The sequence below is a fragment of the Aegilops tauschii genome, chromosome 5 (genome assembly GCF_002575655.3).
Source record: "Aegilops tauschii subsp. strangulata cultivar AL8/78 chromosome 5, Aet v6.0, whole genome shotgun sequence".
Taxonomy (NCBI): Eukaryota; Viridiplantae; Streptophyta; class Magnoliopsida; order Poales; family Poaceae; genus Aegilops; species Aegilops tauschii.
This window is the reverse complement of record NC_053039.3, coordinates 324,424,397-324,444,128: the sequence shown is the minus strand read 5'-3', so window position 1 is coordinate 324,444,128 and position 19,732 is coordinate 324,424,397. Positions and strand designations below refer to the sequence as shown.

Sequence of the window (19,732 nt, the reverse complement as noted above, 5' to 3'; positions counted from 1 at the left end):
GATTCATCAAAAATAAACCATTGACCAGCGGGGCATGACCATAAAACATATCTCTCAAATAAATAGAACAACCATTATTCTCGGATTTAAATGAGTAGCCATCTCGAATTAAACGAGATCCAGATACAATGTTCATGCTCAAAGCTGGTACTAAATAACAATTATTGAGGTTCAAAACTAATCCCGTGGGTAGATGCAGAGGTAGCGTGCCGACGGCGATCACATCGACCTTGGAACCATTCCCGACGCGCATCGTCACCTCGTCCTTTGCCAGTCTCCGTTTATTCCGTAGTTCCTGTTTTGTGTTACAAATATGAGCAACCGCACCGGTATCAAATACCCAGGAGCTACTACGAGTACTGGTAAGGTACACATCAATTACATGTATATCACATATACCTTTGGTGTTGCCGGCCTTCTTCTTGTCCGCTAAGTATTTGGGGCAGTTCCGCTTCCAGTGACCACTTCCCTTGCAATAAAAGCACTCAGTCTCAGGCTTGGGTCCATTCTTTGGCTTCTTCCCGGCAACTGGCTTACCGGGCGCGGCAACTCCCTTGCCGTCCTTCTTGAAGTTCTTCTTACCCTGCCTTTCTTGAACTTAGTGGTTTTATTCATCATCAACACTTGATGTTCCTTTCTGATCTCCACCTCCGCTGATTTCAGCATTGAATATACCTCAGGAATGGTCTTTTCCATCCCCTGCATATTGAAGTTCATCACAAAGCTCTTGTAGCTTGGTGGAAGCGACTGAAGGATTCTGTCAATGACCACGTCATCCGGGAGATTAACTCCCAGCTGAGTCAAGCGGTTGTGCAACCCAGACATTTTGAGTATGTGCTCACTGACAGAACTGTTTTCCTCCATCTTACAACTGAAGAACTTGTCGGAGACTTCATATCTCTCGACCCGGGCATGAGCTTGGAAAACCATTTTCAGCTCTTCGAACATCTCATATGCTCCGTGTTGCTCAAAACGCTTTTGGAGCCCCGGTTCTAAGCTGTAAAGCATGCCGCACTGAACGAGGGAGTAATCATCAGCACGTGACTGCCAAGCGTTCATAACGTCTTGGTTCTCTAGGATGGGTGCTTCACCTAGCGGTGCTTCTAGGACATAATCTTTCTTGGCAGCTATGAGGATGATCCTCAGGTTCCGAACCCATTCCGTATAGTTGCTGCCATCATCTTTCAGCTTGGTTTTCTCTAGGAACGCGTTGAAATTGAGGACAACGTTGGCCATTTGATCTACAAGACATAGTGTAAAGATTTTAGACTAAGTTCATGATAATTAAGTTCATCTAATCAAATTATTTAATGAACTCCCACTCAGATAGACATCCCTCTAGTCATCTAAGTGAAAACATGATCCGAGTTTAACTAGGCCGTGTCCGATCATCACGTGAGACGGACTAGTCAAGATCGGTGAACATCTCTATGTTGATCGTATCTTCCATACGACTCATGCTCGACCTTTCGGTCCTCCGTGTTCCGAGGCCATGTCTGTACATGCTAGGCTCGTCAAGTCAACCTAAGTGTATTGCGTGTGTTCCGAGGCCATGTCTGTACATGCTAGGCTCGTCAACACCCGTTGTATTCGAACGTTAGAATCTATCACACCCGATCATCACGTGGTGCTTCGAAACAACAAACCTTCGCAACGGTGCACAGTTAGGGTGAACACTTTCTTGAAATTATTATAAGGGATCATCTTACTTACTACCGTCGTTCTAAGCAAATAAGATGCAAAAACATGATAAACATCACATGCAATCAAATAGTGACATGATATGGCCAATATCATTATGCTCCTTTGATCTCCATCTTCGGGGCACCATGATCATCTTCGTCACCGGCATGACACCATGATCTCCATCATCATGATCTCCATCATTGTGTCTTCATGAAGTCGTCACGCCAACGATTACTTCTACTTCTATGGCTAACGCGTTTAGCAACAAAGTAAAGTAATTTACATGGCGTTATTCAATGGCACGCAGGTCATACAACATAATAAAGACAACTCCTATGGCTCCTGCCGGTTGTCATACTCATCGACATGCAAGTCGTGATTCCTATTACAAGAATATGATCAATCTCATACATCACATATATCATTCATCACATCTTCTGGCCATATCACATCACATAGCACTTGCTGCAAAAACAAGTTAGACGTCCTCTAATTGTTGTTCCAAATTTTTACGTGGTTTGTAGGTTTCTAGCAAGAACGTTTTTTTACCTACGTATGACCACAACGTGATTTGCCAATTTCTATTTACCCTTCATAAGGACCCTTTTCATCGAATCCGTTCCGACTAAAGTAGGAGAGACAGACACCCGCTAGCCACCTTATGCAACTAGTGCATGTCAATCGGTGGAACCGGTCTCACGTAAGCGTACGTGTAAGGTCGGTCCGGGCCGCTTCATCCTACAATGCCGCTGAAACAAGAAAAGACTAGTAGCGGCAAGAAGAATTGGCAAACTCAACGCCCACAACTGCTTTGTGTTCTACTCGTGCATAGTAACTACGCATAGGCCTGGCTCATGATGCCACTGTTGGGAATCGTAGCAGGATTTAAAATTTTCCTACGCTCACCAAGATGCATCTATGGAGTATACTAGCAACGAGGGGAAGGGAGTGCATCTACATACCCTTGTAGATCGCGAGCGGAAGCGTTCCAATGAACGTGGATGACGGAGTCGTACTCGCCGTGATCCAAATCACCGATGACCGAGTGCCGAACGGACGGCACCTCCGCGTTCAACACACATACGGTGCAGCGACGTCTCCTCCTTCTTGATCCAGCAAGGGGGAAGGAGAGGTTGATGGAGATCCAGCAGCACGACGGCGTGGTGGTGGATGTAGCGTGTCTCGGCAGGGCTTCGCCGAGCTTCTGCGAGACGGAGAGGTGTAGCAGGGGAGGAGGGAGGTGCCCAAGGCTGTCTTGTCGCTGCCCTCCCTCCCCCTTTATATAGGCCCCCTGGGGGGGCGCCGGCCCTGGAGATGGGATCTCAAGGGGGGGCGGCGGCCAAAGGGGGAAAGGGGGTGCCTTGCCCCCCAAGGCAAGTGGGAAGTCCCCCCCACCCTAGGGTTCCCAACCCTAGGCGCATGGGGGGAGGCCCATGGGGGGGCGCCCAGCCCACTAGGGGCTGGTTCCCTTCCCACTTCAGCCCACGGGGCCCTCCGGGATAGGTGGCCCCACCCGGTGGACCCCCGGGACCCTTCCGGTGGTCCCGGTACAATACCGGTAACCCCCGAAACTTTCCCGGTGGCCGAAACTTGACTTCCTATATATAATTCTTCACCTCCGGACCATTCTGGAACCTCTCGTGACGTTCGGGATCTCATCCGGGACTCCGAACAACTTTCGGGTTTCCGCATACACATATCTCTACAACCCTAGCGTCACCGAACCTTAAGTGTGTAGACCCTACGGGTTCGGGAGACATGCAGACATGACCGAGACGCCTCTCCGGTCAATAACCAATAGCGGGATCTGGATACCCATGTTGGCTCCCACATGTTCCACGATGATCTCATCGGATGAACCACGGTGTCGAGGATTCAATCAATCCCGTATGCAATTCCCTTTGTCAATCGGTATGTTACTTGCCCGAGATTCGATCGTCGGTATCCCAATACCTTGTTCAATCTCGTTACCGGCAAGTCTCTTTACTCGTACCGCAATGCATGATCCCGTGACTAATGCCTTAGTCACATAGAGCTCATTATGATGATGCATTACCGAGTGGGCCCAGAGATACCTCTCCGTCACACGGAGTGACAAATCCCAGTCTCGATCCGTGCCAACCCAACAGACACTTTCGGAGATACCCGTAGTGCACCTTTATAGTCACCCAGTTACGTTGTGACGTTTGGCACATCCAAAGCACTCCTACGGTATCCGGGAGTTGCACGATCCCATGGTCTAAGGAAAAGATACTTGACATTGGAAAAGCTCTAGCAAACGAAACTACACGATCTTTTATGCTATGCTTAGGATTGGGTCCTGTCCATCACATCATTCTCCTAATGATGTGATCCCGTTATCAATGACATCAAATGTCCATAGTCAGGAAACCATGACTATCTGTTGATCAACGAGCTAGTCAACTAGAGGCTTACTAGGGACACGTTGTGGTCTATGTATTCACACATGTATTACGATTTCCGGACAATAAAATTATAGCATGAATAATAGACAATTACCATGAACAAAGAAATATGATAATAACCATTTATTATTGCCTCTAGGGCATATTTCCAACAGGACCCACCGAAAGGGCCTCTGTATTTCGCGAAAAAAACGTTACCGCCGCTGACAGCTCAGACCCACCAGCTATATCTTCGCACGCAAGGAAGTGCCTCCTTATTACGCACAAAAATATGAATACTCCCCCTGCTAGCTGGGACCCACCATGGTGGGAGGCTGACTTGTGGGCCTACTAAGTTGACTGGGACGGGGGCCTTTGTCAACTTTAGTCAATATGAACGATTCTAGCTCTAGTGACCGTACGATGTCCATCATACGGCCGTAGTGCTTCTTCAACCTCTGGTCTTCTTGCTCCAGCCGCCCAAAGCAACGCCGGTCGTGCCGCATGCTCCTGCCTCCCGTGGCCGGCTGTGCTTCCGCAGAGGCCTCACCGCCCCCTACTATTCCCACCGCTGGCCAGGCCCTGCGGCGACGGCGGCCTCACACCGCAGCCGAACCAGTGAACCCTCGTACTCCTCTCCGCGCGGGCTTCCACTGCCGCGTCTTCCCCGGCTCCCCGTCGTCCCCTTCCTAGGCCTCGCCGTTGTCCACCGCCCTGGTGCTCTCGGCGCGGCGTGGTCAAGGAACGACTTCCATCGGACGTGCACTGTACGTGGAGAGGCTGACAGCTGGGTCCACGGCCGCAGCAAGGAAGTGCCTCCTTATTACGCGGAAAATAATGATTCCTCCACCTAACAGCTGGGACCCACCGGACGGGCCACTGTATTTCGCGAAAAAAACGTTTCCCCCTGACTGCTGGGACCCACCAGCTACATCTTCGCACGCAAGGAAGTGCGTCCGGGCAAAAAAAAACGATTCGCCCCCCTAACTGTTGGGACCCACCAGCTACATCTTCGCAGGCAAGGAAGTGCCTGACAGTCGGGACCCACCTGGTCGAAGTGTACTTAGCAGTCATTCTGGTCGCGAACGTGTATGTACATACTGGTCGATGTAGAGGCGCGCACGTGTCATAGTAGAGGCGCGCACGTAGCATGTACACGTACGTACAGCGGCCAGTGTGCAAGAAAGAAAATACGGCCACGTACGTACATACGGGCAGGGTCTCGAACGCCTACTCGCGCATACGTACGGCCAGGGCTCGTGTACATGGTTGGGTCGGAACGGAGAAACAGCGTCGTCGTCGTGTTCATGGGGAGCCAACCGGCTGGGTCGGAACGGAATGCATCGTTGTGTTCATCGGGAGGGCTTGGACAGAACAGCCGATGGAAACGAGGCCTGGCGTACCGCAGAACGGAGGAAACAGCCTTGTGTTCGACCGGCCACGTTTGAAACGGGATCCTGTTCATCGGGAGGGGTCTGGCGTACCGCAAAACGGAGGAAACGGACCTCCTACGGTCGAAACGGGGGTCCTGTTGATCGAGAGGGGTGTGGCGTACCGCAAAACGGACGAAACGGACCTCCTACGGTCAAAACGGGGGTCCTGTTCATCGGGAGGGGTGTGGCGTACCGCAAAACGGGACTCCACGGGACACTGTTCATCTCCACCGTCGACCCCCTCCAGCCTCCACGGGCTACTGTTCATCCACCGTCGACCTCCTCCATCCTCCACCTGCGACTGTTCATCCACGGGCTCTTGTTCATCCAGCCTCCACCACGCGCTACTCCACCGGCTACTGTTCAACCAGCCCTCTCCATGGGCTCCTGTTCAACCACCCCTCCACGGGCTACTGTTCATCCAGACCTCCACCGTCTACTGTTCATCCTGCCCTCCACGGGGTGGTCCTGTTCATCCTGCCCTCCACGGGGTCCTGTTCATCCAGCCCCAACCGGCTCGATCGATCGGGGTCCTGTTCATCCAGAGGCAACACCACGGGGTCCTGTTCATCCAACCCCACCGGGAACTGTTCATCCAAACCCCCCAGGAACGCTCACTGTTCATCCAGAGGCAGCATCGATCGGCTTCAGTTAGCAGCGGTAGCGAAGGAATCGCTCGATCGGGTTCAGTTAACAACCATCGATCGATCGCTCGGGTTCAGTAACGCGTAGCCTGCAGTGCAATTGCACGGGTTCAGTTAGAGCCCAACGCCTTGCTCGGGTTCAGTTAGAGCCCAACGCCTCGTACCCACGCGCGTGCGTGTACGAGAGAAACGTGCATCGCTCGGCCCCGACCACCCACCGTAACCGGGAACACCCCGATATTTTCCTCGCCCTCGCTTCTACCACGGTTTTTTCCGTCATGGACGGCCCAAAGAATGTCAAGCAACTGCGTCTCCGGCCCGCCGAGGACGAAAAGCCCATTTTCTGTCATGATTTTTTGTCATAGAAGTAGGAGCCCACCACATCTATGATGATACCGGGTTTTGTCACAATTATCGTCATAGAAGTGTCATAAGTATGACAGAATTTTTTTTCGTTCGGCCCAAAATGTCACGAATGTGTCTTTTTTTAGTGAACCTCTGTTTTCCTTTGCGATAGTTGGGAGCGGTAGTTCCGACGCTAAGCAGTAGTACCACTCAGTTTGGGCGGTAGTACCGCTGTGGTCGTTCTACCACTGCCCTGCTGCCTATGCTCAGTAGCATTGCAACCCCAGCGGAAGTACCATTGGGGAGAGCGGTAGTACCACTCCAGCGGCACTACTGGCTCATGGCCCAGTGCCATTGCACTTACTACTGGTGACTATTGCTTGGGCGGTTGTACCGCTTGTTTACGGGCTGAGGACTGCATAACGGTTGGATTTTTTCCCCATTATATAAAGGGGGTCTTCTTCCTCAAGAAGACTTACCTCTTCCTACCCTAACTCCATTTTGCTCCAAAAGCTCATTTTCGCCCAATCTCTCTCCCTAGCTAATCAAACTTGTTGATTTTCTAGGGATTGGTTGAGAAGGCCCCGATCTACACTTCCACCAAGAGAAATTTGAATCCCCTCACTAATCCCTTACAGATCTTGTTACTCTTGGGTGTTTGAGCACCCTAGAAGGTTGAGGTCACCACGGAGCCACATTCCATTGTGGTGAAGCTTCGTGGTGTTGTTGGGAGCCTCCAATTTGGTTGTGGAGAGAGCCCCCCTTGTTTGTAAAGGTCCGGTCGCCGCCTTCAAGGGCACCACTAGTGGAATCACGGCATCTCGCATTTGTGTGAGGCGCGAGGAGAATACGGTGGCCCTAGTGGCTTCTTGGGGAGCATTGTGCCTCCACATAGCTCCAACGGAGACACACTTCCTCTCAAAGGGAAGGAACTTCGGTAACACATTCTCATCGTCACCGTCTCCACTTGTGGTTATCTTTTACCTTTACTTTGTGCAAGCTTTACTTGTGTTATATCCTTTGCTTGCTTGTGTTGTTCGTGTTGCTAGCATCATATATGTTGCTCACCTAGTTGCACATCCAGATAACCTATTTGTTGCTAAACCTAATTTGTTAAGAAAAGTTAAAGATTGGTAGTTGCCTATTCACCCCCCCCCTCTAGTCAACCATATCGATCCTTTCATTGTTGTAGAGCCTTGCTTCAGTACACCCCTCCCCCGGCTACAAACCGTATAAAGGCAGTATGATCATTTTACGAAAACGTATACCCACCTCCATATGGATACGTATGCAATGTACATAGAGCGTATGCACCCGATCCACTGGCCCCACCCGATCACCCGCGCCCGTCATGTCTCGCGCCCCATTCTATCCCGCACCCGTACGATCCGCCGCTGCCCACGATCCCCTGCGCCACCCACAACCGCCCATGACCTAAGCAGACAAGAGTTCCGACTCCTATGACATTCTAGAAGACAAACAAAAAAGAGCATGAGATGCATACAAAATTTCGATCCCTCTTTTTCAATAAACAAATATGTTGCACATTAATAATTTTTTGGCCAATCAGATCTAGCCAAAACACATTGTGACGTGGTAACGAAGGGCATGCTCAGCGGTCGATGTGCATTAATTTCTTGGCAGTAATGAGTATCAGTATATATATACGGATGGCTAAATGCTCACATAGAAAAAAGTCATTGCTCTCGTCTCTCAAATCCTCTTACCCATACTTATTCATACGGATCTAGGGTAACAATAAGTTTCAAACGGGGACATCGACGACGGCATGGGCGACCAATAGAGCTACCAGCCCTCCGGATGTAGCAAAGGCGACGGCCACAAGGCCGGGCTAAGGTATAATGTTGGTAGTAGAGGGCCGAGAGGTGAAAGAGGTTAGTGAAATAGATCGTGAAAAGGTACATGAGTAACCTAAATGGTTGTATCGCAGCTTTGTTTCTCCTCGTGCTCTCCGCCTTCCTTACTCTCCATATATCCTCTTCAGATCTGTTTGCACTGGCTCCTCCCTCTCCCTCCGACCATCATTTGGCCCCTCTGAATCGACATGTAGTTGTCTAGCCGCCGTTAGTCTCTCTGAAGAGAAAATCCCTAGGTCCTAGAGAGGTCAGGCTCCTTTGATTCAAATAAATTTATAGGATTTTGGAGGATTTGGGTCCTGAAATTTTCCTATGTTGGTCCTTTGGTTCATAGAATTAGAATCCTTGGGATTTATTCCTTAGCATTTGTTTGCACTACATTTTAGAGGAATTTTTTCACCCACTTAAACCACGAGTAGAATGTTTTTTTTCATAATCCTGTTTTTCATGTATTTTGAGAATCAAAGCTGCCCCTTAGATTTCCCTACCAATATTCCATATGTTTCCTTTTATTTTGCGTATACGATTTGTCTTCAGTCAAACTTCATAAAGTTTGACCAAAATTATAGTTAAAAATATCAACATCTAGTACAATATAAAAGTTAATTTCATGATGCTTCTAATAACATTGACTTGACATTATGAGTGTTGATAGTTTTCTAGTATAATTTTAGTCAAAGTTGATGTAGTTTGACTTAACCCAAAACCTGCTGAGTTATTAAAAGAAATGAATGGAGTAAAATAACCTCGCCTTTGCTCAGGATGGCACCCGCAAGGTTTGGGTACGGGTAGAGCTACCCCATACCCTTACCTATCCCATTTGATCTTACCCATCACCCGTACCCATACCCGCTAGTGGGTATAATTTTTCCCCTTATCCGTCACCCGACAGGGTAAATGGACACCCGTGGGTAAAAATACCCACATTTGAATAACATTAATTTGAGCATCACATAATTATAGAAACAATATAATCATAATTTATAAACAATAACATTAGTACGTACTTACAAACAACAACACATTCTATAAAAATCAACACTTTCTTGTAAACAACACTTCAAAACATAAACATGTAGTCATAAACAGTAACATATAGTCATACATTTTAAGTTGACAAACTCACAATAAGTTGACCAACTCACAATAAAGTCCATGGTATGCGGGTATGGGTTATGTAATCCTATACTCATACCCGTTTTATCCGATGAGTTTGAGATTTGTCTATTTATATATCCATGGGTAATGTTTTGTCCCATACCCATATCCTAATAAGGTTTTTACCCGCGTACATGGTTAATGGTACCCATTGCCATCCCCCTTTGCCCGCTGCCTCGCAGTCGCAGCTTCGGAGCTTCCTCCCCGCCGTGGTTGCCATGTCGCGCCCACACGACGCCGCCTCGACCGTCCAACCCAACGCCGCCTCCATCGCCCAACCCAGCGGCAATGCCGCCTCCCAACCCAAGCTCAACCCCATCCCGATCCCGTTCGCGGGCCCCTACCAAACCCTCGGCGCTCCGCCGTCGGCGCCGTACCCGGCGCCATTCTACCACACGTGGCGGCCCCCAGCATTCCCGCCCGTCATGCCGCCGGCCGCTTTCCGCGGGCCTAGCGTATACCTGCCTCCGCCATGGCCGCTGGGTGTACTGGGTCCGTACCCAAGCACCCCCTTCCCCCCATTCGGTAAGCTGTTTACCGCAATGCGAATTGCCGGTCGCTTATCTTTTGGAATTATGGTGGATTATCAGTGTAACTAAGAGGTGACGGCGTATACTTTCGACTGACTGCTTTTCTGTAACAGTAATGATTGTGTCTTGATGCACTGCCCTACAAGAAAGGCGAGCCTCATGTTTGTTTCAGAAGATCTAGTGATCTTACACGACCTTTGGTGTCTTTTGGTTTGCTTCCACGACCTTGGTGTGTTTGGTAATGCTTATTGGCTGTCCTGTTACACTAAAAACACAATGTGCACCATTTGAGGTTTTTTTTTCTTACACCATTTGAGTTCATGCCGTGGTTTATTTTGCTGCTTCAATTAGTTTTTTTTTTAAATATGTACATCACCCCACAGTGGAAAGTTGCAAACTTCCAAGTTAACATTTCTGAAATGTTGGCTGTATCATTTCCATTTCTATGTTGAAGTCATCTCACCCATTATAATAAGAAGCTATTGATAGCAACACATTCTGTCAAGCATTCATAGTCTGTAGTTCACTGCATTGATTATGGTACGATCTCTGAGAGTTCTGCAAATGATTGCTACAAACCTATTGTGTTTGATTAGGTTCAGATTTGGATGTCCATATACGTCTGCCTCCAGATTTGCATAAAACCGCCGATATGTCAGGCTAATTATTTGGATTAATAGCAAGATGTTTACATGAATTTTTATTCTGGTTGAAGTATTACAATCTGCATTTATGTACATCTCCCTTATTTTTCGCAAATAAACCTTCCATTGCATTGTTCTGCTCAAAGGGATGCTGAGAGCAATGACCAGCTTTGTTTTACTCATCTGCTTGATCCGAGCACTATAATGCCTTTTCTCAGGCTATTATGACTTGTGGATAACTTATTCTGTTTTTGTTTGTTGTTAAGTTGATTTATTTGTAAGGATAGATTATGCATCATGTGTTTGGATTACTGAAGAGTTACTAATATCGCAAAAGGAAAATTTGTTTTTTCTTTTGTCTGCAGTAGATCCGAGGTATTTTACACAGTATCCTATCCGTCCAGGGCCTCCAGGCTCACCTCAAAGCCTCATGTATCCTCCTGGTGTTACCTCGCATCAACGACCAGCGGTAATTCATGGCGTTTCTGATCCTGTGGCTGCGGCCAGACCACCTGTCCCACCTGTCCCACCTGTTGCTCCAGCAGATATACCACAATTTAATGTATACATAGGCAAGATAGCGTCAACAGTGGACAAGGATTTTATTCTTTCTCTTCTCCAGGTATTGTTATTTTTGCTTCTTATGAACTTATAGTATACCTCTGTTTGTAAAATGATCTCTTAATACCGTATAACTAGAATTAAGTTGTTGTTCAAACTGATCTTGTTAAACCTATTGTCTTCTGGTGAAGCAGATTATAGGATATTTATTATGAATACAAGGTAGTTTATTGGAGTGTTTACAAGGAAAGGTTGTGAGGCATTAAATCACATCTTCTTTGGGTTGAGGGTGTAGATAATAGTGTGTATGTGCCTCTTTTTTGCTACAGGTCTGTGGACCTGTAAAAAGTTGGAAGCCAGTCACAAATCCCATAGATGGAACTCCTACTGCATTTGGCTTTTGTGAGTTTGAGTCTGCTGAAAGCAGTCTTCGTGCAAGGCGGTTGCTCAACAAACTGAGTGTTGATGGCCAAGAACTGGTGGTATGTACTGGGCTGCACGTCATTTATGCTTGCAACTTATGTATATTAATAAATGTAGACTAAGATGTACTGTTTCCTAGAAAAGTGGTACCCTAGTTAGAGATGTTATTTTCAGAGTGGACATATATATTATGAATTTTTAGTACATGACATACCTCATTTTGTTGGATTGTCGACTACAACATTTTGAAAAGTATCTTGCTAATACTAGTAGACATGCAAAAAATTGAATTGGAGATAATAGGCCTACATACATGGTGGCTCGGGCGATTTGGGGGGATTGGTGGAGAGGTGGCTTGGTGCGCCTCTCTATAGGCAGAAGGTCTGACAGGTAGACCTGGCAGCGCATGGAGAGAGAATTTCATCATGTGGGTCCTAGTGGTATTTTCGTTAGTTTACATGTCTTGGGGGTGCGCCTTTCTAGAGGCAGATGAAGGGCTAACAGGTGGGCCCATGCGGCAGTGAGTAGAGAGGATTCTGCCATGTAAGATCTAGAGGTATTTCTGTTATTTTACGTAGCTTGGGGTTATCGCGCCTTTCTAGAGGCAGAAATGATGACAGACCTTGCGCGACAATGAGCAGTGAGACGCTTCCGCCATGCGGGGCCTATTTTTTTGGGGGTGATTTTATGCCGCAGTAACTGTGAAACGGACGGAGGGAGGAATGTATGCATAAATGGCCCTAATGGAAGAGCGACAGTCAGGTAATTAACGTAAAAGTGGATTGGCTTTGAAAGTAGTGGCACTGGCATCAAATTTTCTTTAAATAATTAAAAGTGAAGGATGGATGAATCCTTGCAGTCTCCCCTTAAGTATTGGGAGTCATATATGTATATTTGTGTGTGTTACAAAAGTAGGATTGAATTGGAACTGATAATGATCCCCATTCTTCTGTAGTACTCCCTCCGTAAAGAAATATAAGAGCGTTGAGATCACTAAAGTAGTGATCTAAACGCTCTTATATTTCTTTACAGAGGGAGTAGTTTTTTTGTTATAAAAATCGCAGTGTAGAACATAATAATATTTGAAGTTCCTGATAATATTTGAGAAACCATTTTGGTAATTCTGAGTGATTAAATGCAGCAATTTATCTATGCAAGAAAGTTAACCTTGTTTAGGTATCCATTTGGCAGCTGGGAGCCTGGGAATAATCCCACTATTGTAAATTGCTTACTTTCAATGCTATCATCATGCTTCAGAAGCAACTCTGATCTTGCATGAAGCCAATAACATAGGAGAACATGCATTTCAAGAATTCCTTTTACTTTTTCCGATTTTTTTGTTAGCAATATGAACAATGTTTTTTTTTCATTCTTTGCGAAGCTTATCTGTTATGTCACCCCCCCCCCCCCCCCCCCCCCCCGGGTTCTCAATCTAGTGGAATGCTTAATTTCATTTTCTTTGCAAGTTTGCTTCAGCATTTCCTTTTTTTCATTCTTTGTCAAGCTTTCATTTGTAATGTTTTGCCCACTCGGGTTCTCAATCTAGTGAAGTGCTTATTTGTCTTATCTATGCTTGCTTTGTTTTGTTGAAATTAGCTTAATGTCAATCAATCCACCAGAGATTACCTTCAGAGACATGGAGATAGAACTATAGAAGAGAAGGCCAGTGAAGCTGATAAGGATGCTATTCAAAAGATACGCAGTATGATTATAGAGAGATTGAAGAGTAAACTTCCAGGTTCACCAATTCCGCCAGTTCAGGTGTCTGCCAGTGCCAGTATTGTTGATGAGAAGGAAGATGGTGATACAAGGAGTAGTGCACTGGAGGAGAGAGAAATCACGAGACAATGTGAAAAAGAGAAACATTTAGGGAAAAGTAAAGCTGTTGGTTTGCTAGGTTGGAAAGAGAGAGAAGTGACTGCAGCTAGAAAGTCTTCTTTGCAAATTGATGCGGTACAGTGTTTACTAAAATAATTGTTGTGTAAATCATATAATACACTCAAAGTTCTGATAATATTCGAGAAACTATCTTGGTATTTCTGAATTATTGATTACAGCGAGTTGTCCATAAAAGGAAAGTTATCCTTGTAAAATTGCTTACCTTTAATGTTATGCGTCAAAATCAACTGTGACCTTGCAGTTTTCATTATGACTTCTATGCACTTCTTTTTTTATGAAGAATTGACACTGTTAGAATAATGTTCCATTTGTTAATGGCTGAACCTAATGGCCTAGGAGAACATGCATTTGAAAAAAAAGCCTTTTCATTTCCCTTTTGCCTTTTGCTTCATTTGCAAATTTCCCTGAGCATTTTTTTTAATTCTTTGTCAAGCTTTCATTTGCAATGGTTTTTTCCTAGTGAAATATTTATTTTGCTCTCATATATGCTTATCTTTTGGTTTATACAGCTTAATGTCAATGCAGCCATGCATCTTCACTACAGAAGAGAAGGCCAATGAAGCTGATAAGGATGCAATGCAAAAGATACACAGTATGGTTGAAGAAAGAATGAAGAGTAAATGTCCAGGTTCACCAATTCCGCCAGTTCAGGTGTCTGCCAGTCCTCTTTTATCACTGAGTGGTCATTTAGGGGCCTTAGCTGGTGATCCGGGCTGTTTCCCTCTTGACGATGAAGTTGTTGACGAGAATAGCGACGTCGATTCCAGAAGTATTGCGCTAGAGGAGAGGAAAATCAGGAGACAATGCGAAAAAGAGGACCATTTAAGGGAAATGATAGCTGTGGGTTTGCAATGTTGGAAAGATAGAGAAGTGACTGCAGCTGGAAAGTCCTCTCTGCAAATTGATGGGGCATCAACAATGTATGCCCCTATGGAGTATGAACCTACAGTTGAACATGAGATGAAAAGTCAGCACAGGGAAAGTGAGTGTTTTTTTTTTGCTCGTTAATTTACAATATCTTCACCATATTCTAGTTATCTTGAACTTGGATTTGTTTTTGCTTCATTGGACAGTAGATGGGTTTCATAAGAGCAACGGCAAAGAGAGGCGTATTGTGTTTGCACCAGGCCTACTCTCATATGAACAGATCAGCAATGCGGGAAAGAAAGTGGGTTATGAATTGCAAGCTACATCCAAGTCAGGGGAAAATAAAACTTTGGATGCAAAACAGTTGGTTGATACTGTCCCTAAGGAGAAGGAAGACCTAAAACAGTTGCTTGCTACTGTCCCTAAGACGAAGGAAGAGCTATTTTCCCATGATATCAATTGGGCAATTTATGAAGAGGTGAAACAGCATTATCCACCTTCTCCATTTTCAGTTCAGTACTTGAAAAAAAGTGTTTTGTGTATGTGGAACCGGACAATTCGTTGTGTTTGTGGAGCATGTTTAACTCCAGCTCATTCAGTATTATGACATGAAATAAGTTTGTCTTCCTGCAGCATGGATTGCATGAGAGAATGAGGCCTTGGATTACAAGGAAGTTCACGGAAATTTTCGACGCGGAGTTGCCAGAGTTTGTGGACTATGTCGTCAAAACCATGAAAGAACATGTGAGTGCACCCAGAATGGTGGAGCTCTTTTTATCTCTGTTGGATGATGACACGGAGAGGTTTGTCGTCTTGATGTGGAGGAAATTGATATTTGAAATCAAGAGAGTCGAAACAGAACTAGAAGGAACGAGGCCATGCCAGGTTTGCTCTTCTCTTAAAAAAAAGAAACTTCATCTGGTAAACGCACGTGAATCCGTGTCGATTGTCTTGTAACGTTTTCCAGTTTTAGGCTACTGCCGTTGACATGATTAAAGTAGTACTGTACTTCCGAGTCAAATTTTTTTTTCTTCGAAAAGGGGATCTCCCCGGCCTCTGCATCAGAATGATGCATACGGCCATCTTATTAACGAAATAAAAGGTTCCAACAAGGTCCAAAGTCTCCGACTGAAAAAAAATAAAAAGACAGCCCACACAGAGCTAAAGAGGCTGGGCACACAGACTAGCCATGATAAGACGCCACAACCGGCTGGCTAAAGATAGATAGGTAAACTAATTGCCTATCCTATTACATGACCGCCATCCAAACCGGTTGAAGATATCCCGAGCTACCATCTCCCAGCGGATAGATCCAGTAACCAAATGCTCCCTGGCCTCCATCGGAGTGAGTAGCGACCATGAACGGATCACGGCCGTGGCTCGGAAAATAACCTGCAAAAAGTGAATACGTGATATTCTGTTCAAAACCAAATCATTTCTGCAAGTCCAGATAGTCCACAACAAAGCGCAAACTCCAACACGAATATGTCTCGCTAATTCAGGCTCAATCCCAGTGAGCCATGTCCCAAATAACGTAGTGACAGAATTCGGTGGAGTAATGTTAAAAGCAATGTGGACCGTCCGCCAAAGTACTCTGGCCAATGGGCAATCAAAAAAGAGATGTTTGATCGTCTCGTCCCGATCACAGAAGCTACACCTCGTAGGTCCTGTCCAATTACGCTTAATCAAGTTATCCTTGGTTAAAATAACCTGTTTATGGACAAACCACATAAACACTTTTATTTTCAAAGGGACTTTGACAGTCCAAACATGCTTGGAGGTAGGAATGGAGCTCGAATTAATAACATTAATATACATTGATTTCACCGTGAATACTCCAGACTTAGTCAGTCTCCAGCGTAATTCATCGGGTTGTTGAGAAAGATGGACATCCATTAGTCTCCGAACTAGACGGAGCCAATCTTCCCAACGATTGCCCACTAATGACCGTCTGAACTGAATATTAAGGGGGATGGATTGAAACACCGTAGCAACGAATACCTCACGCCGTTGAACAATGCGATATAAAGACGGATATTGAATGGCCAAGGGTGTCTCGCCAAGCCAAGTATCCTCCCAGAATCTTGTACTAGTGCCGTTTCCAATAACGACCTTTGTCCTATTAAACATAGATTGTTTGACTTTCATCAGGCCTCTCCAGAAAGGCGAGTCAGTTGGCCTTACTGTGACTTGGGACAAGGATTTGGTCTGTAGGTACTTGCTGCGAAGGATCTAGGCCCACATAGCATCAGTCTCAAAAGAAAGCTTCCACAGCCACTTGCTAAGAAGGCACCTGTTCTTAACTTCAAGATTCTCAATACCAAGACCCCCTTGATCTTTCGGTCTACAGATGATATCCCATTTTGCAAGTCTGTACTTTCTTTTTAGCTCATCACCCTGCCAAAAGAAACGCGATCGATAGAAGTCCAGTCTTTTCCTAACACCAACTGGGACTTGAAAGAATGATAAGAGAAACATAGGCATACTCGTGAGCACCGAATTAATCAAAATTAATCGGCCTCCATATGACATGAGCTTGCCCTTCCAGCAACTCAGTTTCTTCTCAAACCGGTCTTCGATGCACTTCCATTCTCTATTGGTCAGCTTTTGATGGTGGATTGGAATACCTAGGTAAGAGAAAGGTAAATCCCCCAAGTCGCACCCAAACAATTGCCTATAAGCCTCCTGTTCGTCTTTGGCTCTACCAAAGCAGAACAGCTCGCTCTTATGAAAGTTAATCTTTAACCCGGTCAATTGTTCGAAAAGGCATAACACCAGCTTCATATTTCTCGCCTTGGCCAGGTCATGCTCCATAAAGATGATTGTATCATCAGCGTACTGAAGGATGGATACACCTCCATCAACCAGATGAGGTACCAAGCCACCCACTTGACCATTCTCCTTAGCCCTTCCTATCAAGATGGCTAACATATCAACCACAATGTTAAACAGGATAGGGGACATCGGATCTCCTTGTCTTAGGCCTTTATGTGTCTGGAAGTAATGACCAATATCGTCATTCACTTTAATTCCCACACTCCCTTTTTGCGTAAATGATTCGACCTGGCGTCGCCAGGCTTCATCAAAACCTTTCATACGCAATGCCTGTTGGAGAAATGGCCATTTGACCTTATCGTACGCTTTCTCGAAATCCACCTTAAAAATGACACCATCTAACTTCTTGGAATGGATTTCATGGAGCGTTTCATGAAGGACGACCACCCCTTCAAGGATGTTTCTGTCCGGCATGAAAGCAGTTTGGGAGTGCTGCACCACAGAATACGCAATCTGTGTGAGCCTATTAGTCCCGACCTTGGTGAATATTTTAAAACTAACATTGAGAAGGCAGATTGGCCTGAACTGCTCAATTCTCACAGCATCCGTCTTCTTAGGAAGCAGTGTGATAGTTCCAAAATTCAAGTGAAATAATTGAAGCTGTCCAGAGAACAGATCATGAAACATAGGTAGCAAATCCCCCTTAATAATATGCCAGCACTTCTTGTAGAACTCCACCGGAAATCCATCCGGTCCGGGAGCCTTATTATTTTCAACTGTGCTATAGCATCAAACACCTCCTTCTCCAAAAACGGGGCAACCAGAATATCATTATCAGCAGTCGAAAGTTGAGGCACATCCTCAGTTCTGGACTCATCGAGAGATACACAATTATCCTCCGGAGGTCCAAATAACTGCCTATAATACTCGGTTATATATGTTTTTAGGTTGTCCTGTCCTACAATAGTGCCCTCATCTTGTTCAAGTTGGAATATTCTCTTCTTTCTGTGCTTACCATTAGCAATCAGATGAAAGAATTGAGCATTCGCGTCCCCTTGGACCACTTTGCGAACCTTAGCTCGCAAAGCCCACTTCAACTCTTCTTCGCGGAGAAGTTCTTTCAACCTCTTCTCTGCTTCAGTTTTAACCTGGAGCTCAGCAGGCATCAAAATCGTGGATTCTGCCTTAACGTCCAGATTCTGTATAAGAGAGAGGAGCCTGTCCTTCTCAATCTTATACACCCCACTGAGGTGCTTAGCCCAACCCCGTAAGAAGCTTCTCAAACTCCTAATCTTATTTTGCCAACGCTCAACCGCGGTCCTACCTCCAACACCCTTCGCCCATTCCCTAGCGATGAGGTCTAGGAATCCTTCACGTTCGAACCAGGCCATCTCAAAAGAAAAGGAGTTTTTGTTTCCCACGTGGTTCGGCTCCCCCGAGTCAACGAACAGGGGTGTATGATCGGAAAAACCCCGTGAAAGAGCTTGAACCGTCACAAGCGGGAACTTCTGTTCCCACTCCACACTCGCAAGAACGCGATCAAGCTTTTCGTAAGTCGGGTTGGGCAAAGAGTTAGCCCAGGTAAACTTTCTACCAGAAAGCTCTATCTCCCTCAGATCCAAGCTTTCAATAATAGTATCCTTTGTGTCAAATGTCCTTTGTGTTGTTCAAATACATACATGGTTGAATTACTGATGCTGTGTATCCTGTCACAGTGCGCCGCTGCTCAAGGTGGTGGGTAGATTGGAAGAAGTTTGCTCCTCTGAGCTGCCGCAGCGGCTGATCTGTACATGTTGCAGTCGAGCAGTCGGTTTGGGCAATGTTTGCGCTCCTGCTCTTGGCTGTCTTCAAAATTTGTCTAAGTTTGTTCCGTTGAACTTTTGACGCTATCTTGGACTTCTAATTAACCCGGTCAATGTATGGAGACTTGCCATGCTGACAGTAGCACAAAGCATATTGGCGGTGCCAGGTTTTCGTATCTTATCTTTGAGCGTGTTTTCTCCCATGTGGGGGGAGTTGATGGTAATAGTCGTGTAAAACGAAGGGAGGCTTCCATAAAAGCACAACTCTGGTCATGTGAGGGTTGGTGCTCTGGGTCCATGTTTGGTTGGACAACTCCATGATGGCGACACCGATCTGCAGTATATCACGGCTCGTGTGTGTCACGTTAGGAATGCACGTCATGTCATTTCTAGGATGGTTTTAGGTTACTTTGCTTGCTAGATAGGTCTGGGTTTCCTGATGACAACTACTACAGGAACACATCTCTTTCTTTCTTTCTTTCCCTGTGAAGATAGGATGGAGCAACCCCACCATTGATCTTGCTCCGCTCGACACGATGCAGTTTACGTGTTCCTTGCTGTCGCGTCCAACCAAGACAAGCTTTTGTCAAGTTGCAACGAGGAAGTAACGAACACCAACGGCCCTGGCCTGGCTTGGCTTTGCAAGCAAGAAGAAGCGATGCCGAGGGGAGGGGGCCATCGCC

The 19,732-nt window shown here is 46.0% G+C and overlaps 1 pseudogene; it reads left to right on the top strand.

Annotated features, from left to right (window-relative positions):
- The first annotated feature begins 9,706 nt into the window (after positions 1-9,706).
- LOC109755442 (RNA-binding motif protein 25-like) lies at positions 9,707-19,391 on the top strand (annotated as a pseudogene).
- The last annotated feature ends 341 nt before the right edge of the window (positions 19,392-19,732 follow it).